Genomic DNA, 16761 nt, shown 5'->3' on the forward strand with positions numbered 1-16761 from the left:
CAATTTGCGTCGCTGGTTCTGTAAACATTCCTAATTTATTCTTTGTTTCGGTCTTGCTGTGCCAATCTCTTTAATGTAAATTCTATTACACACCAAGCAGCTAAATTCAAGATTCTTTCCAAATTTATTATGTCGCGCTCAACTGGAGGGTCCCAGACTGTGCAGGGATATTCAAGAATTGGTCTAACATTGGTCTTGAAGTATATTTATTGAAGCGGATCAGGAATAAGTTTGACATTTCGTCCGAAAACTCCTGCACTTTCCCAGCATTTGCTGCAACGTATTCAACTTCTCTCTGTCACCTTAGCTGAGATGTAAAATAAATACCGAGAAAATTGTATTCAGATACCTGTTTCAAGCTTACACCAGTGTCATGTGATAACCACTCACACGTGGATTTTTTTTTCTGGTAAATGTTATGTAAACTGTTTTACTTAAATTTAACTTCATATGACATTTTGCACAGCATTCGCCTATTCTGTACATGTCTTTTTGGAGCACAACTGGATCGCCCATGTCTTTTATTTCTCTATCATCATCCTCAAGTAACGCAGATTGTTATTCCAACGTTGATTGAAAGCGCCCAGATGTCAGTCAGCAACGTTGCCTCAACGCGCTTAACGTCCTGTTTTTTGATTACATGATAACGTTGCTTGTAACATTAAGGACGATATGGCAACGCCCAGGATCACATTTTCAACATCACGGCTATGCTTTCGCAACATAGCAATAACGTAATGTCAACATGCCAGCAACGTGATGTCAACATACCAAAAACGTGATGACAGCATTCCAGCAACGTGATGTCAACATTGCAGTGTGACGTGTTGACTTTCATGCGACGTGCGCAAAAATATATACTACTGTGTGTGAGTTAATAATAAAAGGCATGTTGACTTGCTACGGCAACCGCCCCGAAGCTTCTGGGAAAAAAGCTCTGGAATGGTGTGAAAAATTGCATTATTATTGTCCATGCACAAAAAGTGTTACCTAACAGCACTTTATTATCACATTTATACATGCATAAACAAGTGGTGTTGGAACAGCCAAGCTATAAAAATGTCAATACACACTTAAAACTCCAAAGCTTCCAACACTTGGGATATACAATTTGCATTTTGAAAGCATTGAAAAATGTGGTTTTACTCTGTAAAGGAATAACTACAATAAGTGAGCATGTGTTGCGGGTGCAGTATTTTTATGTGCAGAATTGCAGCAACTATGAGGACATTCAGTCACACAGCTTAGGCAGGAAAGAACATGCTGAAGCGCCTGAATGCCATATGAAAGAAAAAAAGAAGACATTTATTTATGAAGATTACTTACTTCTTATTTATTTATCGCGGTCACAGAGCAAGACATGAATAATAGTGTTACAAAACACATTTTAAGCATTCAGTAATGAATATAAACAAGGCCCGTTGAAAGTTTCTTTTACAATATCTCAACTGCTGGGTCGTGAAAAACAAATACAGTTGCAAAATAAAAACACAACTTGTTTATACAATTTTAGCAAAAGTTTGACGAAAAAAGCTTTTATCTATAGTATTTACAATATCATTGGGAAAGTGAGTAGGCAACGAAGAAGACACTGGTGAAACTGCTATGTGTTAAATACACTGGAGGACACGAAAACCATAGACAGCTATTGTCTTGTCGGTAATTCTCCAACAGTGATGCATGCATTGTACTCAAAGATGATTGCCACTGCTCTTGACTGTCTAGGTAATCATTTCATGAGCAGAGAAATTATAGCAGCATCGAAAAACTGGCACATCCCACTCAGGTACAGATTGTTTTGACGGAGCGTAAAAGGTTCGAAACAAGAACTCATTTTTACCAAAACAGAAAAAACTGCCGGTATCTGTTTAGCAAAACATGTTGCACATCAAAATAAGCTTATCGGTTTGAAAGCAACTGAACATCATGATTAGTGCCTGATACGCATTCAGTGAAAAGCGGCTCATTGAATGTGGTCGGTCGATTACATAAAATACGCCTTTGAAAGTAAAGGTAGCTGGCACCCGGTCATAAAAAGCGAAACACGATCAGCAGAGCAGCTGCTCCGCTGATTGTGTCAACTTTTTTGGATTTGCAGTGAATTGAGCTTCCAAGTTGATACTTTGTAATGAGTGGTTATGCGTATCTTTGGAAAAGTGGCAAAGTACTCTCACTTGTTGCGCAAGTCGTTAGGAAGGAAGCTGATTTTTTAAAGGTAGTTAGAACGAGCACTATGACTAAGTACCCTATTTCTAACAGAAATATAACGCCATCAATTCCAACTACGGATATACATACAATCATACTTTTGGGCGCAGGAACAGCAGCACGCAGAGGAAATGCAATCTTTTAGAGTACAATGACAAATTGACACCAAACTGCATCACCATCGGAGAAGCAATTAAGAGCCATACCGCCACAACACTTCACATGCCCAGTGAAGTTCACATATGTAAACTGAGCAGCATGTTGAAGTTACCAGTCTTTGCTCGAGACTTTGCCAATGTGGTTCGACTTGAGTGAAAGAGCTCGCCAGGTCAGGGCACGCCCAAGAGGGGTACACTGTCGAGGATGTCGGCAAACAGCAATTGCAGGGTGTTGACAGTGACGACCGTGGAACAAGCCTTGATGCGAGGCAATCGGTTGATAATGAGGGCCTGCATTATGAAGAGGAAGTGATTAGACCCACACTAGTAGCTTATCAAGCAAACAAAATAAATGAATGGGAAAACTTCTATAAAAGTAGCAGTGAATTGGTTGACAAATATGGTCTGCAACATCCTATGAAGCTGTGCCGAGACTGACAGAAATCTATGGAACAATCCAGCAGTGAAAAAACACCGCAGTGAGGAAACTTAAATAGTGCATAGATGAAGCTTGTGAAGCTTTATTGAGCTGAATGATAGGCTCCTTAGTCTTTAATGAAGGCAAAGAATCAACATTTCGAGTTTATTTACATTCTTGTTTCAGTTCTTCAGCACAAACATATTCAGTATACCTAGTTATTTTCAGGGTGGCAATGTGCGTTGAGTAAATATTCCAAATGATGCACAAAGAAAATTGTTAGTAGTTAAAAATTGCTATATATTATGGTGCTTACCAAACAGATGGTACCGCAGTGTAGTATTCCTTTCTGTCATTCCTCATCTGCTGCATTGGTGGCAAAGTAAGATGAAATTCTGCTGCTCATTTTCTTCCGACACGTGCATATGTACCTAAAGCAAAATAAAAAGTATCACCCAAATCATTGAAATAAAATTATCAGCATAATTTTTGGTACACCACAGTATGCTGCAGAGATAAAACTAAGGAGCAGAAGTAAAAAATGTTTTAAAAGACAGGCTAGTTCATGATTTAAAATACAGACTTACACTTAACACAGCAAAATATAGCAAAAACTATATATACATATGTTTCGCCAAATATGCAACTGGCATCCTCAGTATGCCCTGGCACCAAATGAGTGGAGGTTACACAGTTTGCTGCTTGTCTCATATGTCGCTTAGTTTGTGCCCGCGGTTGTTGTCGCGCGCCAACTGGTCACACTAATAAATCATTACTCAAAAAGATTTCTCTTGCCCCACTTATGTTTCCGAGCTAGCGTTGCCTCATTACTGAAGCCGAAAGCATGTCCCGTCGTCGAGCAGTGTTCGACAAGTTTTGTCTTATAATGCGTGGCATGGATGGCGTTTGCAATGTCTTCTTTGTGCTCTTAAAGCCCTGTTGGTCGCTTCCAGCCTATTTCAGTGATGCATGTGGTGTCGCATACATCACTGATCAGCACTTGCAGTTATATAGATGGAAAATGTGGTTAGTGAATTGTAACGAAGACAATATCTGAGCAGGTTTATGAACGACACCCAGAAATACATGCAAAAGGAAACAAGGAGTATGTCATGAGAATACACAAAACCCAATGTTTCTGTACCTTAAGTTGAAAGTTTTCAGAATCTGTTCGAATAGCACTTCGTCCACTGGGAACTAAAACAATTTTCAAGCTTCATTGTACCTTGTTAAACGTGCTCTCTAAGCCCAAAGACAGCACCCCCTGCGGATGATCAAAACAGGGTTGTTTACAAATTTCTATGTGGTGGCTGCGACACCACTTATATTGGCAAAACTGGCAGGAAGTGGTCAATGAGTTTTAATGAACACAAAGGGGACATCAGAAAAACCACGCATTCTCAGACAAAAGTCATCAAACACTGCTTGAAAATGGGGCATGCCTTCGACTTTCGTCATTTAATGACGCTGGCTCAGGAATAAAAGAGAGGGAAGAGAAACCGTCGTGACCAGCCAGCATGCAACAACAATCACGGCCTCCATCCGGATGAGTAGACACATACGAGACAATCAGTGAACTCGGTCACCTCCACGCTATTAGTGCCAGTGAACACTGAGGATGCCACTCACCTAGGAGCCGAAATGTCTGAGTAGATTTGTTATATATTGTTGTGTAAAGTCGTAGTGCATGTTATAATCACAAAGGAGCAGAGTTTTGTTTCCATGTTAATTCCGCATATGTTCAAATATTTCCAGTGAAAAAAAATTTTTATTCAAACAAAAGCAAATATTTATAGACTTGATTTCTATCTTTGCATACACAATTCCCCCCTGAGGCAAAATAAACATTGCTACTGAGCATTCATGCCATGCATTGAATACCGATAATCTACAATCCCATAATTATGCTATTGCCAGTGAACTGTTTATTTGGAATTCGCTATCTATCCGTCTATTCTATTTGGCTACACCACCCGTGTTAATTCAAAAAGTGCAACAGTAGACTACCAAATGTTTGGTTAGTAGTTAGATCAACGAGTGCTGCTAACTCTATCAGATTGCTTCTTCCAAATTTGAAGCATCAAAACAAACTTGATCCAGTTTCATGCATTTGCCCTAATTAAAATTTGCCAAATTTTTTAAAATAGAACAAGCTTATTTTGCTCTACACTTTGTTGTATAAGAATAAAAATTTATTTGCTTTCTCGTCATGAAGACACTGTATCAGTGGCTTCGCAGAAGCATTCCCTTGAATATCATGTTAGGCTGCAAATTCACAACAAAACATGGCTAACTCACGTGAAATGCCTAGCCTTCATATTACTGGTATAACTTATACTAGCAACATCTTGCCTTGTGCAAAGCAACCTGTACCTGCATTTTACGACATTTCGTTTACAACATACCGTCTTTCTGACACTCAAATTACTCTAATATGCATCACTCTATAATGCCTCTGTCGGAGCTTAAAGCACACTGAACAAAAACAGGAAAAAAAGACGAAAGCATCGAAATTCCATTTGATAGCAGCTTCTCATCCAATAAACCATTTACTTTCAGTGTTTCTCAAGATCTGCCTGTATTTTTGAAACATTGCTAGCAGGCCGCAGCTACACACCAGTCTTTGTGAGGCAGCACCTTGATAGGCATGATGTCAGACGTCCCTGCGACATGATGTCAGATGTCCTGTCCTGCTACTTCCCTTTCTCCACTTCTGCTTTACATCGTGCACTCTTCCATCAACAAAAGTGCTAATATGGCCCCCTTTTCAGGGCTCTACTCTCCAGTCGGTAGCATTATTCACTGCCAATGCTATTCATAATCGTTCTATAGACCCTACAAGGGGAATGTATTGAGTTTAGAGATACGAGCGATAGCTGGCGAGGTTCGCGAACATTTTTCAGGAAATGTAAAATGTCGCCTCCTCTACTTGATCACGTGGCCACTTGATGTGTCAGTTTTAAAAAAACACCAGAACAGATGGCATGTGCTCCAGCGTTCCCTTTAACAGTTGACCCTCTGCACATATACAGCGGGTGTTGCGCATGGTGTGCATGATACTTATGCCGCTACATACAGAAGCTACCCAGAAAACTTTTACTACTTCCTGGCTATCATTACACAAAGCCCCTTTTTTGTGTCTTGCAGTGAGTTAACAAATGGTGATTTCATGGTCATGAACGGCGGAAGGAATTCACTAGCCAAAACATTACTAGCATCATGCATCTCTAAATAGATGTATCAGTTGCCACTTTCTTTTTCTTTCTCACATAGCTACTTGAAACCTTCAAGAATATGAATAGGGATTAGGGTGACATCGGTCATGATGTGGTGCAGGCGAAGTGAGCCGACAGAGGGAAAGATGAGATTAAGCAGCGCAACATTCATACTTAGAGGATGGTCTCACACTTACATACACAAATTCAGTGCTCAGATTTAGTGAAACACATGAGTCAATTTTTCAAGCTATAAAACGAGTTCCGCTGGCACCGCAATTGATATGTGAAACAGACACAAATTGCACCCGCTGAACTTTGAACAAAAAATCTAATGATGTCATATTCAAGCAGATTTTCAATCTAAAAAGTGGGTATTTATTTGATATGCCTTAGGAAGTATTCAATTCAGTGTGAAAAGTTAATATTATTCGCGCCCTCCTGCAAAATAAACAGCACAGTACACACATGGTCGGGAAAGTTTAGAGGCCTTATCAAGTGCGGAAATTGCCTGTCGCTGTCTACACAAGTGCTAAATAAAATCATTGAGTGGCATCATAGATCACCAAAATTTTTGAAATAATGGCATCATCAAGTGACATCGCCGCTTGGTCTAGTTTGGGCAGATCCCCAAGAAACTGACAAACCGCATGAGGTGCAGAAAGCTTTCCGCGATGTAATACAGTCGACCGAGAAACAGAAAAAGACGGCTGCTTCGGCAAATCCTCTAGGACAAACGCATTCAGAATCTTGGGATTCTTTTTGGGATAGAAATTTGACACCCCACCTGCGCACTTGCTGGGCTTTCACAAATCCGACGGTAGACCTGTCAGAATCTGATCAGTTTGTGCACATGGTACTGCAGATATTTTCACTCCAGTTTTAGAACAGCAGCACAGTGGTGTGGTATACGAAGTGATCACACGAAACGATTGCTTCATTAGTGCTCACCTATGTGAGTACTCATAGCACTAGAAGGTGATATGATTATCGCGAAAACTCACGCACAGTCTTTTTTTCAAGGTTCCGATTCTATTGTTTCAAACTTGAAATTTCCTCCCTCTCTCCCACCCCCTTTGTGCTTTTAGCATCTTGAGCGTCTGGATAGCACGCTAGCTGATTGGGACCCATGGCTTAGTGAGTGGAAGCTGCAAAACCAGTCCAGGTACTGCATTTGTCATTTGAAAGGTGCAGGGGAATAGGCGGCTGACACATATGTGGCTGCACCCAGTAAGCACTCGAAGAAGTTTATTAGAGAAATACGCTTGAGTGTGTGTGCGTTTTCGGCGAACGTCTCATTTTCTAAGGGTCTATGGTGGGTTATGCTGAGAGTAAATGCGTTAAGTCCTGCTATGGTCAGTGAAGGCCGGGTGCCTAGAAAGTAAAATATAACATCATTTACATAAGCGAACACATTATTGGCCAAAGCTAAGCTATGCTAGAGGTAAATGGTGGCCATCTTGCCTATTTTGTTCAGTGCAAGCTTTATTCCTGCTACCTCTCTGCTAGACCAGTCACTTCCCACTACATCAAGCGAATGGCATCACATTAATTATCTTCGAGGACACAATGAACATTCGCATTACATGTGTTACTGTAATTTGAGAGCAAGTATTATGCTAGCAAACACATTTTCTTATCAAGCAGTTGGCATACTGAAAATATTGTTTCCAAATTTCTACAGGTTTCAAGACACTTGATGTTCGATCTGCTGCGCGTGGTTGGGAACGCTATCGAGCTCACGCAGCAATCCGCACTTTTTCTGCAGTCAGGGAAATATGGCTCATTAACCAACAGTTTATAATAGAGTTACTGCACACATGAAAGTTTGTTTTCCACCAACTTGCCTGCAAACTATCCACACACTTGTCAGTGGGTCCTTTTCAAGTTTGAAAAGCGCCTCTATGAAGGTCACTGAAATCAAAACTGGGGGTCAGTTGCCTCTGAAGTTATCCGCCACGCACTAATAAAAAATTCTCGGGGGCTTAGTATTCTTCAGGAATGATTCGCAGACGATTCAAGCTACCTTTGAGTTAGCAACTGTCGCAACTCTGTGCAACGTTTATAGAGGCTGCTTGGCTTTGTGACCCCCTCCTCTCCCAAGAAAAAAAAACGCGATGAGTGTCATATCGCTATCCCTTCACATGTGCAGACTAGTCTCTCGAAAAAGGTGCGATCTTATACTACCCTTTACCCAGTGGAACGTACACTGCCAAACATTTCTTACCTCCCCACAATGTAAAGACTACCAGGTAATGTCCTACCAGGCTCAAAAATAGAAAGAGAGTCAAGTTCTGTGTACTTCAGAGAGGCTTCTGCAGTCCCCTGGCTACAAAGGCGAGCAGCCAAGCAGGTCCTGGAATCCTCGGTACAATTGCCAAACCACTTGGTCAGGAATACGGCACGCTTTTTTCCCTTCTTTCCTTTTTGTCACTCCATCTCCTTTTTTTTCAGAAGCCTCTTTGAGTTACATTGTGTATTGGAGACGTAGCAACTAAATTTACCCACTAGGCTATACACTGAAGTCTGAAATCTAGAGAAATAACCTATTTGTGTTTCGGCGGCACAGTCATGTTTAGCGACTTTTGATAAACATCAGAACTGACACGAGACAATTTCATGGTTCTTTTCACAGATTACGCCACCACTAAAAAGTGTTCGCAATATTTACTATTTGTTAAAAATCTTGAGTAAACGCTGCTACGCAAAGTTAGTGAGCGCTGGTAATTACAAAACATGACTTAGTCCTGCTAATGCGCGATAATTGTGAATTACCAATAAAAGAAAAAAGAAAATTTGCACAAACCTGGCAAGCAGAAAACTGAGCGATATTCACTCTGTCTTATCTTTTTCTAATTAACTTATGACAATTTCCTCTCTATAGAAAGGCTTGCTGCTTCAATATTGAAAATTTTAGATTTTCACCTTGGACAGTTTTTCCACGTCGTTGGTAGTGCTTGAACAAGTTGATCCATAAATTTGTGAATTCAAGCAGTTATTATTCATGAGCTATTCTTCAAAATGCGAAACAACTTCGCATAGACATTATGCACATTGCAGCCTGGAAAGCCACTACATATTGTTGTTTTGCACAAAAAAGAAAAAAAGTTATTCACCTATAAACCTACATTGTTATGCTCCTTTGATTGAAGCCTGCATGACTTTTTGATTGCTTTACTGGTTACATATCTTCGTAGAAATTATGCATAATGATTTATAAAGAGGCTCAGGAAATTTCATTTGGTTATGTTGAACAGTTTTGCCACACTTCTGGTGCAACGGAGGCTTGTACAGCAAATGCACTGGTCCTTGCTCACAATGTTTTGATTGCTCTGCAAAACTGATTCATATTAGGCGACAATACTTGCTGTCATTAGAAAGTGGAGAATGTAAGCTTTCTAATGCAATACAATTCACATCAATAAGCTGAGCATAGAACGTCAGCAATCAGTGAATAAAATGCAGAGCGGGTGCTGCCGGAGTGGGACCGCCACCTTAATAAATCAATTTGTTGGGCCAGTTGGTATATGCTTACTTAATTCTAAAAAGATTCATACCATCGGGGAAGAAAATTGGGGACAGAAGTAACAGAAAGGGCATCACTCGCAACTAATTTCATTCTGGGAAAACTAGCGAAAGATATAAGCGTAGCAACCTTGCGCACCCATTATGCCTCACATGCTAGTCAAAAAACACGCGATAAGATTGACAACAAAAGAATTATGACAAAAAAGCCACTAAGTGAAAAAAGATGCTGAAGAATGAAATTCGCCACCACGCACAGCAACACATATACCACTAACATGCGTATCTCGTTTTTTTAATGTAGTATGCTTCCATAATTTTGCGTGCTAGGGTGTCATTACTCTATCCAAGGAAGGACACACAGAAAAACCTAGCCTCACACTTGCAGGAACCACAATGTGCAGGCAAATGTGCCGGTGCATATAGAACAGGGTTAGGAAGCAAGAAATTCCTGCGAAAAGTAAACTTTCGGCATACTTGCCAGCACAATGTGGTTTCTGCAAATGTGAGGCTAGGTTTTCCAGTGTGTCCGTCCTTGAAAAGAGTAATGATACCTTGGCACGTCAAACTAAGGAAGCATTCTACATTAAAAAGAAGGGAGATATAGATGTTAGTGTTACATCTGTTGCTCTGCGTGGTAGGCGATACTTGTTTCTTAGAATCATTTTTTGTTTCGTGGATTTTTTGTCATATTTCTTTTGTTGTCAATCTTACGGCATGTTTTTTGACTAGCACGTGAGGCAATGTGCACGCGCATGGTTGCTACGCCTATAAACTTTCGCTGATATTCCAAGAATAAAGTTAGTTGCGAGTGACTCCTTTTCTGTTCTGTCCTCAATTTTGTTCCCGATGGTATGAATCTTTGCGTATTTCAGTAAATACTGTGTTATTTTCCAAACACAAAACCCTTGCAACATCGAAAATTTTCTGTTCACTTGTCCATCTAGTTACAGCATCGGTAAGCTGCATACAGAAAAACTACAAGAAATAAAAGCATCAAACCATACACCAGAATAAAAATAACACGATAAGCGAAACGAAAAAGATGCAGCCTGACTGCTCGTGTCTCTAATATCAACCAAAAAGGAATGCTCTTTCTCTCAAAGGTACAACGACAGCAAGCTTACACATGCGTCAGTTGACCTTGCAATCTCTTCCACCTCTACTATTTTCCTGAACCTTTGATCGGGACTATGTGCAAGAAACACACTGTCTTCAAAAATGGGCCTAACCCACCAACACACGCAAGCCTTTCGAGAAACCTTTAAACTGCTGCTTATAGACTGCAATGGAGCTCACAGAGTGTATCATTATGTAAGGTTCCTGTCTGAGCCAGTGACCCTCCTGCATGTCACAGAACAAAATGAGCATTTAAGGGCTCAATTATCTTTCTTGGACACAGCCTGAGCGCTCACACAAAATATTTGCATAGCGTTTTTTCTGTTGCAATAAGTAGCTAATGACACTAATGATGAATGGAACACTTAGTTACCTAGAAAAAAGTTTTAGAGTGCTCAGTCGTGATTTTGGTTTCAGAGGGCGCTAAACAAGTGAGGTGGGACGTGACGTGGTTTTCATGCGAACGGCTACATGAACGCAAAACGGCATGGACGTGGTCACCGCACAGACAACTTTCTTCCATGAAGGCTTTCTGGGTGCAGCAATAATTGCCTCTGAGAAGTAAATATGCATGAAGCATAAAAATGCGCAGCCAAAGCAAGGACATCAGCGTTTGTGCTCCCATGCTAGTCTGCCCCCTCTTCATTTGAACAAGTATGCTAGGAGAGCACTTGCAGGGGTTGTGGAATCCAACACAAAGTTATGGCGTAGAAGGCAGTGGGTTGTTTTGACAGAAACCAAAGGGGTGTTCTTCGAGTAATGGTATGGCAAGCACTGTAAAGTTGATTTTAAGTGTGTTCTAGTATATTCACTTGTTATTTTGTAGGCAACAACCGTGCCCCCGCTTATCTATCCCACAAGTTAACTCGCCTGCAAAAGCTGCTATGAGCAAATGCAATGGGAGGGACAAAAGATACAAAGATTCAGCTCCATCTTCCTACTGAAATTTATTACAAAGCAGTACAGATGTATATACAGTCCTTCACCGAGAACAGACAATCAGCCCATGTAAAATATAGGAGACATTATTAGTAGCTTTTTGACTATAGTACAGCAGTTACGATAATAAAGTTCAGAAGTAAGGTGGACAAACACACAACTATCCACCGGCAAAGACTGAACCTACAACCTTCAGATAACGCATTCGATGCTCTTATCAATTAGCTGAAGTGGTGGCTGTCCTCTTGTCGACATTATCGAATGTTTCCGAGCACGTAAACCTGGGAGTGTGAGTAAACGCGATTCACAGCACGTGATCTTTCTACGTGTTAGTAGCTGACAATAAGCTCTCCTACACTACCTAAAGGCATTAAGTCTACAGGAACAAGACCTTCGTCATGAATGAAGAACAGGAAATTTTAGGATCTCATTTTTCTTTGTTAAAGGTATTGTGTTCACCGTGTGTTTAAAACATGTTACACACTTCTGCCTGTGATCAGAGCTGCAGCCTTTTTAGTTCATTCAAGAGTTGGATCTGCAAAGGCATGAAAGTACACTGCCTGTGCTTCAACACTTTCTCCCTATATCCTTGAGTCTGTGACAGACACTGTACATGCAATGCACCACAGTTGCCTAATTCCTTCCTTGGGCTTTCGATGTGACCAGCTATTCCTCTTCACACCTAGGATCTATCACATACGTAAACAAACTTACAGCTATCAACAAGGACACATCCTGAGTGAAACCCGCAATATTAAAATGGGATGTTTACTCTGAGAATGCATCATACACCTTGTTTGAGATGAGTCGATTGCCACAGAGCATTCTGCAAAGGCAAGTGCACGTTCAGTCTTTTAGCCACTTTTCAATACTGTGACACAAAAGGAGCAATGACTTCCAAGCCAAGGTTCATACCACTAATATGAGTGTTATTCTCTGAAGAACCACCTTACGTTCAAGAATTTATTGTTGCCTCATTCAAGAAGCGGCTACGCTATTTCAAGAAGTTGGAGGACATCTAAAGAAAGCTTCAAAGTGGGCACGACATTGTATTTCCAGCGTATAGATTCTGCCTAGTGAAACACCAAAAAGTCATGCACAAAGCAGGAGGATTTTACAGCACGAGAAGTCGTTAACCTTTTATTATTACTTTTCCTTTGAGCACAAACGAAGTACAAGTCATTAAAAATCAGTGCAATGATTAACCAAATATAAACAGCCGGCCAGCGCAAAGGATCTACTGCGTGGCATCAACGATGCTATCGAATTTTTTTGAGCAGTATCCTTCCCTGAAAAGTGTTGAATGTCATGGGCAGGTTTTTGGAAGTGTTTCTCACGCTGTTGCTTGAGTCTACCTTTCCTGACTAGGTCATAAAGCGTATTTGTAACGGCAGGGTAATAGTATTAGTATTGAATCGAGCACTGTATGAATTCTCAGAGACCTGCACTTGACCAGTATTTAAAGGAACAATAATAACAGATTGCTAGGTTTCAGTGCTGTACAATATCTTGCTATGTGGGTAATTTTTTATTGTTTAATTTGGTAAAATCTGTGGACTGCAAGTAGGTTGTCCAGCTTAGTATGAAGTTTGCAGCACAAACTCCAGCATCTTGTGGCAACACATGAAATTCCTGATTGTTTCACAATTGAATCCCTGCGCTTAACACAGCTTTTTACAAAATGGTGCACAAGTGGGCGGTATAAGTCTCGTCCATGGAAGCCACTGCTGCCTTTCTCATTTGGGCCCACTAAAAGGGCCAAGAGGGCGGTCTTCCACCGGGCCTTGCAGAGTGCTCTGTGTGGATCACTTTAACACAGGGGGTAGAAACGATATTCATGTAAGTGTCTAGTCTTCATATCGCAGGTTCAACTCAAGACGAGTTTCCTCCAGCCGAGAATTCGCTTAGAATTGCGAGGTATCCTAGGCGTAGAAAGGAGCTACAGACCATCTGAAGAGCTGCAAGAAAAGAAGGTTGTCACACTAAGCATGCACAGTGTTTCTCACAAACTCTGCACGAAAATAGGTAGAAAGTGCTGGAGTTGAAGTAGTGTTTATGGCCCCCGAAACTTTCTGACCTACGCAGATTCATCGATCAGATGAAAGGAGGGAAACACTGCCACACTCATCACTGGCAAAAGTATATAACGTGTGTTGAAGGCGTGGTGTACACAATCACTGACATGTGGCAAGAGCTACATGGGTCCGATGGGACGCTGTCTTAAGGGTAGACACCATGGTACTTTTATAGCATGTAGGTGTCTTTGAAACCAGCGTAGTAATTTATAGTAGTCTTTATTAGGGGGTTATACCACTACGGTGATTTTTAAACATTAGGTCATTCAGGTTATGGTTAGCATTCGAGTGTAGAGATCGGTTACACGATTCTTAACAAAGTTGCATTCATTTATTCACATTTCACTTATTTGCAAGTGGTTAAAGCAAATGAATAGTTGTGCCACACATCACCACGTCAATAGGGATACGCTTTACAGGCTGCGGTTGTTTCAACTGCCTTAATAGAATCATACTTGTTCTCCTCACAGACTGATTGGAGTAAAATTATAATAATGCAACGAAACGAAGAAACGTGTACAAGTACAATAACGCTGACTTGAGCCAAACACAGAAGGCCATGATAACAGACGCGACGGGAGAGGTTACGACAAAACTGTTGGCCCGGGGAAACAAGGTGAAACCGTTGTTTAAACGAACAAGGGGCTGCCACTCATTCAAAGAGCCAATTTTTTGTAGACACAATCACACAGAGCAGCCTAACAATGAATCTGATACAGAATAGTTGATATTAATTTTACTTTATTTAGTGCATTTACTATTTACTTAGATTTACTATTTAGTGCATTTACTATTTATTTACTATATAAATCGGGATATTGAAAGTGTGTACGCAAAAATGACAGATTTATGATTTTTGGTTGCATGCAGTAGATTGCATCGGTGTCATACGAGCACTTTTGTGCGTCAAAAGGGTTGATTTGGAAGTGTGGCAGTTTGGACTAGTCGGTATGACATGACAATAATTGTAGCGCAAGAACAGAACGACGACGGGTCTGATTTCGTGATCGCGATCAACAATGATCGTTGCTAAGCGGCGCAAATTAATCTCGGTCGAGTTTGCCCAAACGAGTACAACCGCAATTCGGGAGCCAAATCACAATCAAAAGTGCCTGGGAGACACTCGTAGTGAACGTGACTTACGTCACAATTAATGCGACGAAACATGCGATGGCAAATAGAGCTACAAAAGGGAAGACTGCAAACCCCACTACTTACCCGATCATTCAGCGTGAGGAGTGGTCAGGTGAGAGCCATTGCTGGCGCCGAACGTCTTGCTTAGTTGTACACGGACAGGAGGGGACACCACAGAACACAAAGCCGATAAATGCAGCCACGCAGACTATAAATAAACTAAAATTTTACATTGTTAACTTCTGAGGAAGAGACCGTGGCGAAAACCTCCATTATTTTGAGTGCTAAATTATCACGGGACAATACCAGCCCATAATGCAAGAAGCAGCACAATGCTGACAATGTATAGCTTCTGAGACAAATGAAACTACTGCCAATCTTAAAGGCTATTGCTTGTTTTATAACTACGTTTTTAAATGTTCTTCGTGCCAACCGTAACATTATTTTTAATCATGACTTTATTTTTGTTTTAGTCATATTTCATGACCGCAACATGAGAACCATCGTAAAAACGCAGCATAGAGGTGCAAAAAGCATGTGATGAGTGCGTAACTGAAATTTCAGTTGCACTGTACAAGTCATAGCGTTGTCCTGCAGATCGTTTAGTGCGTAAAGTAATTCGTCCTTTACAAACAACTTTTGCCTCGATTTTTTTATGCTGCCTTGTCTTTTTTTTACTGTTACAAAACCACTTCAAAAATGAAGTTGAAATCGAAACTTGTGCAATTTTGATTTCGACTCACTATTATCGTCATCATTATCGTAGCACAGTAGCATGGAGTATCTTATTTTTGTGTGTTCTCGCTGTGCATTTTAGGTCAAAGGCGTCAAGTTAGGGTGGCTAGGTCAAGCGTAAGGAGTCGTTGAAGTGTGACTGATAACGGCAACCTCTAGTAAAAAAGCAGAGTACCTTCCACGCAACAGCTAAGCATCATCGGTGAGCTCACGTGATGCGGATCTTCCTACACAAAATAACGTCCACAGCAGATACATCTTGGCGCGTAAGTGCATGATCGGTGATTTGTGGGCAAACTGGATGCTGTTCACACAGCGATTTCAGCCTTATTTCACTGTTGCAAGTCAAGAAACTGCATCTATGGAATGGACGGTGGTACTCCGACTTTCCGTAGCCGGCGGACCTGTTGCCCGTATCTAAAACAGTTTAGATTTTAGTCCTCCAACTGAAGTGATTTCACAACCAGAAATGAACACTTTATGCACGCTCTACGCTGATACGCAACAAAGGCTATACCCGCTGCACCCTTCGCTGCTTAAAGCGGCAAGCTAAATAACGTCTCGGCTCTTCCCCCACTGCCTCTATCCTAAAAGTGCATGAATGTAACAATGAGCAGTAGCGCGACAACATAATCAGACACCAGACCTCACCAGGTACGACTCACCATTTGTTTGAACTAGCGAAAATAATCCACAATTTTCATGTACAGAGCTCGCAGGGTTCATCAAGCAGTGGCAGCTCTCAAACGACTTCTAGCTCAAATCAGGCTCAGCCCAATTTAATAGTTGACAGTTTGATAAATGCAGCCAAGACTTCGTTGTGTTGTGACTAACTAGAAAAACACTGCAGTTTACCAAATGTATCAGTCGCCCAGCTGCATAAACCTGGTGCTACTTCTACATCTACTACATAAAAAGCTGCGTGAAGTAATGTGAAGAAAGAATGGCATCGCAATATCAGCTTTGCCTCAATTGTGTGTCGTCTCGCTCGACCTACTCAAGCAAGGGAATCGCAATCTGTAGGGACATTCGTTCAAGCCGACATAAGCCTTACAGCCAAAGCGAACCTGAAGCCAGGTGTAGGACAAATGACAAAAGGACTGCAGTGGTCTGGTGTTATTTATGTGCTGCGTAGTGTGTTTTGCCGCCTTGGCATCTCCTTGTTGGCGTCTCCCAGATTTGCTGTGCGTGATATTGTTCCCAGATTACTGTACCCTTTCACGATACTGCAATTT

At 41.1% G+C, this 16761-nt stretch overlaps 1 long non-coding RNA gene across 1 annotated transcript; it reads right to left on the bottom strand.

Annotated features, from left to right (window-relative positions):
• Positions 1–220: 220 nt before the first annotated feature.
• On the bottom strand, positions 221–15131 carry LOC142796233 (uncharacterized). Its single transcript, XR_012893640.1, has 3 exons — positions 14876–15131; positions 3101–3215; positions 221–2657 (listed from the first exon to the last, which is right to left on the bottom strand). It is a non-coding gene; the product is annotated as an uncharacterized LOC142796233 (long non-coding RNA).
• Positions 15132–16761: the final 1630 nt, after the last annotated feature.

The sequence above is a fragment of the Rhipicephalus microplus genome, chromosome 2, assembly GCF_043290135.1.
Source record: "Rhipicephalus microplus isolate Deutch F79 chromosome 2, USDA_Rmic, whole genome shotgun sequence".
Taxonomy (NCBI): domain Eukaryota; kingdom Metazoa; phylum Arthropoda; class Arachnida; order Ixodida; family Ixodidae; genus Rhipicephalus; species Rhipicephalus microplus.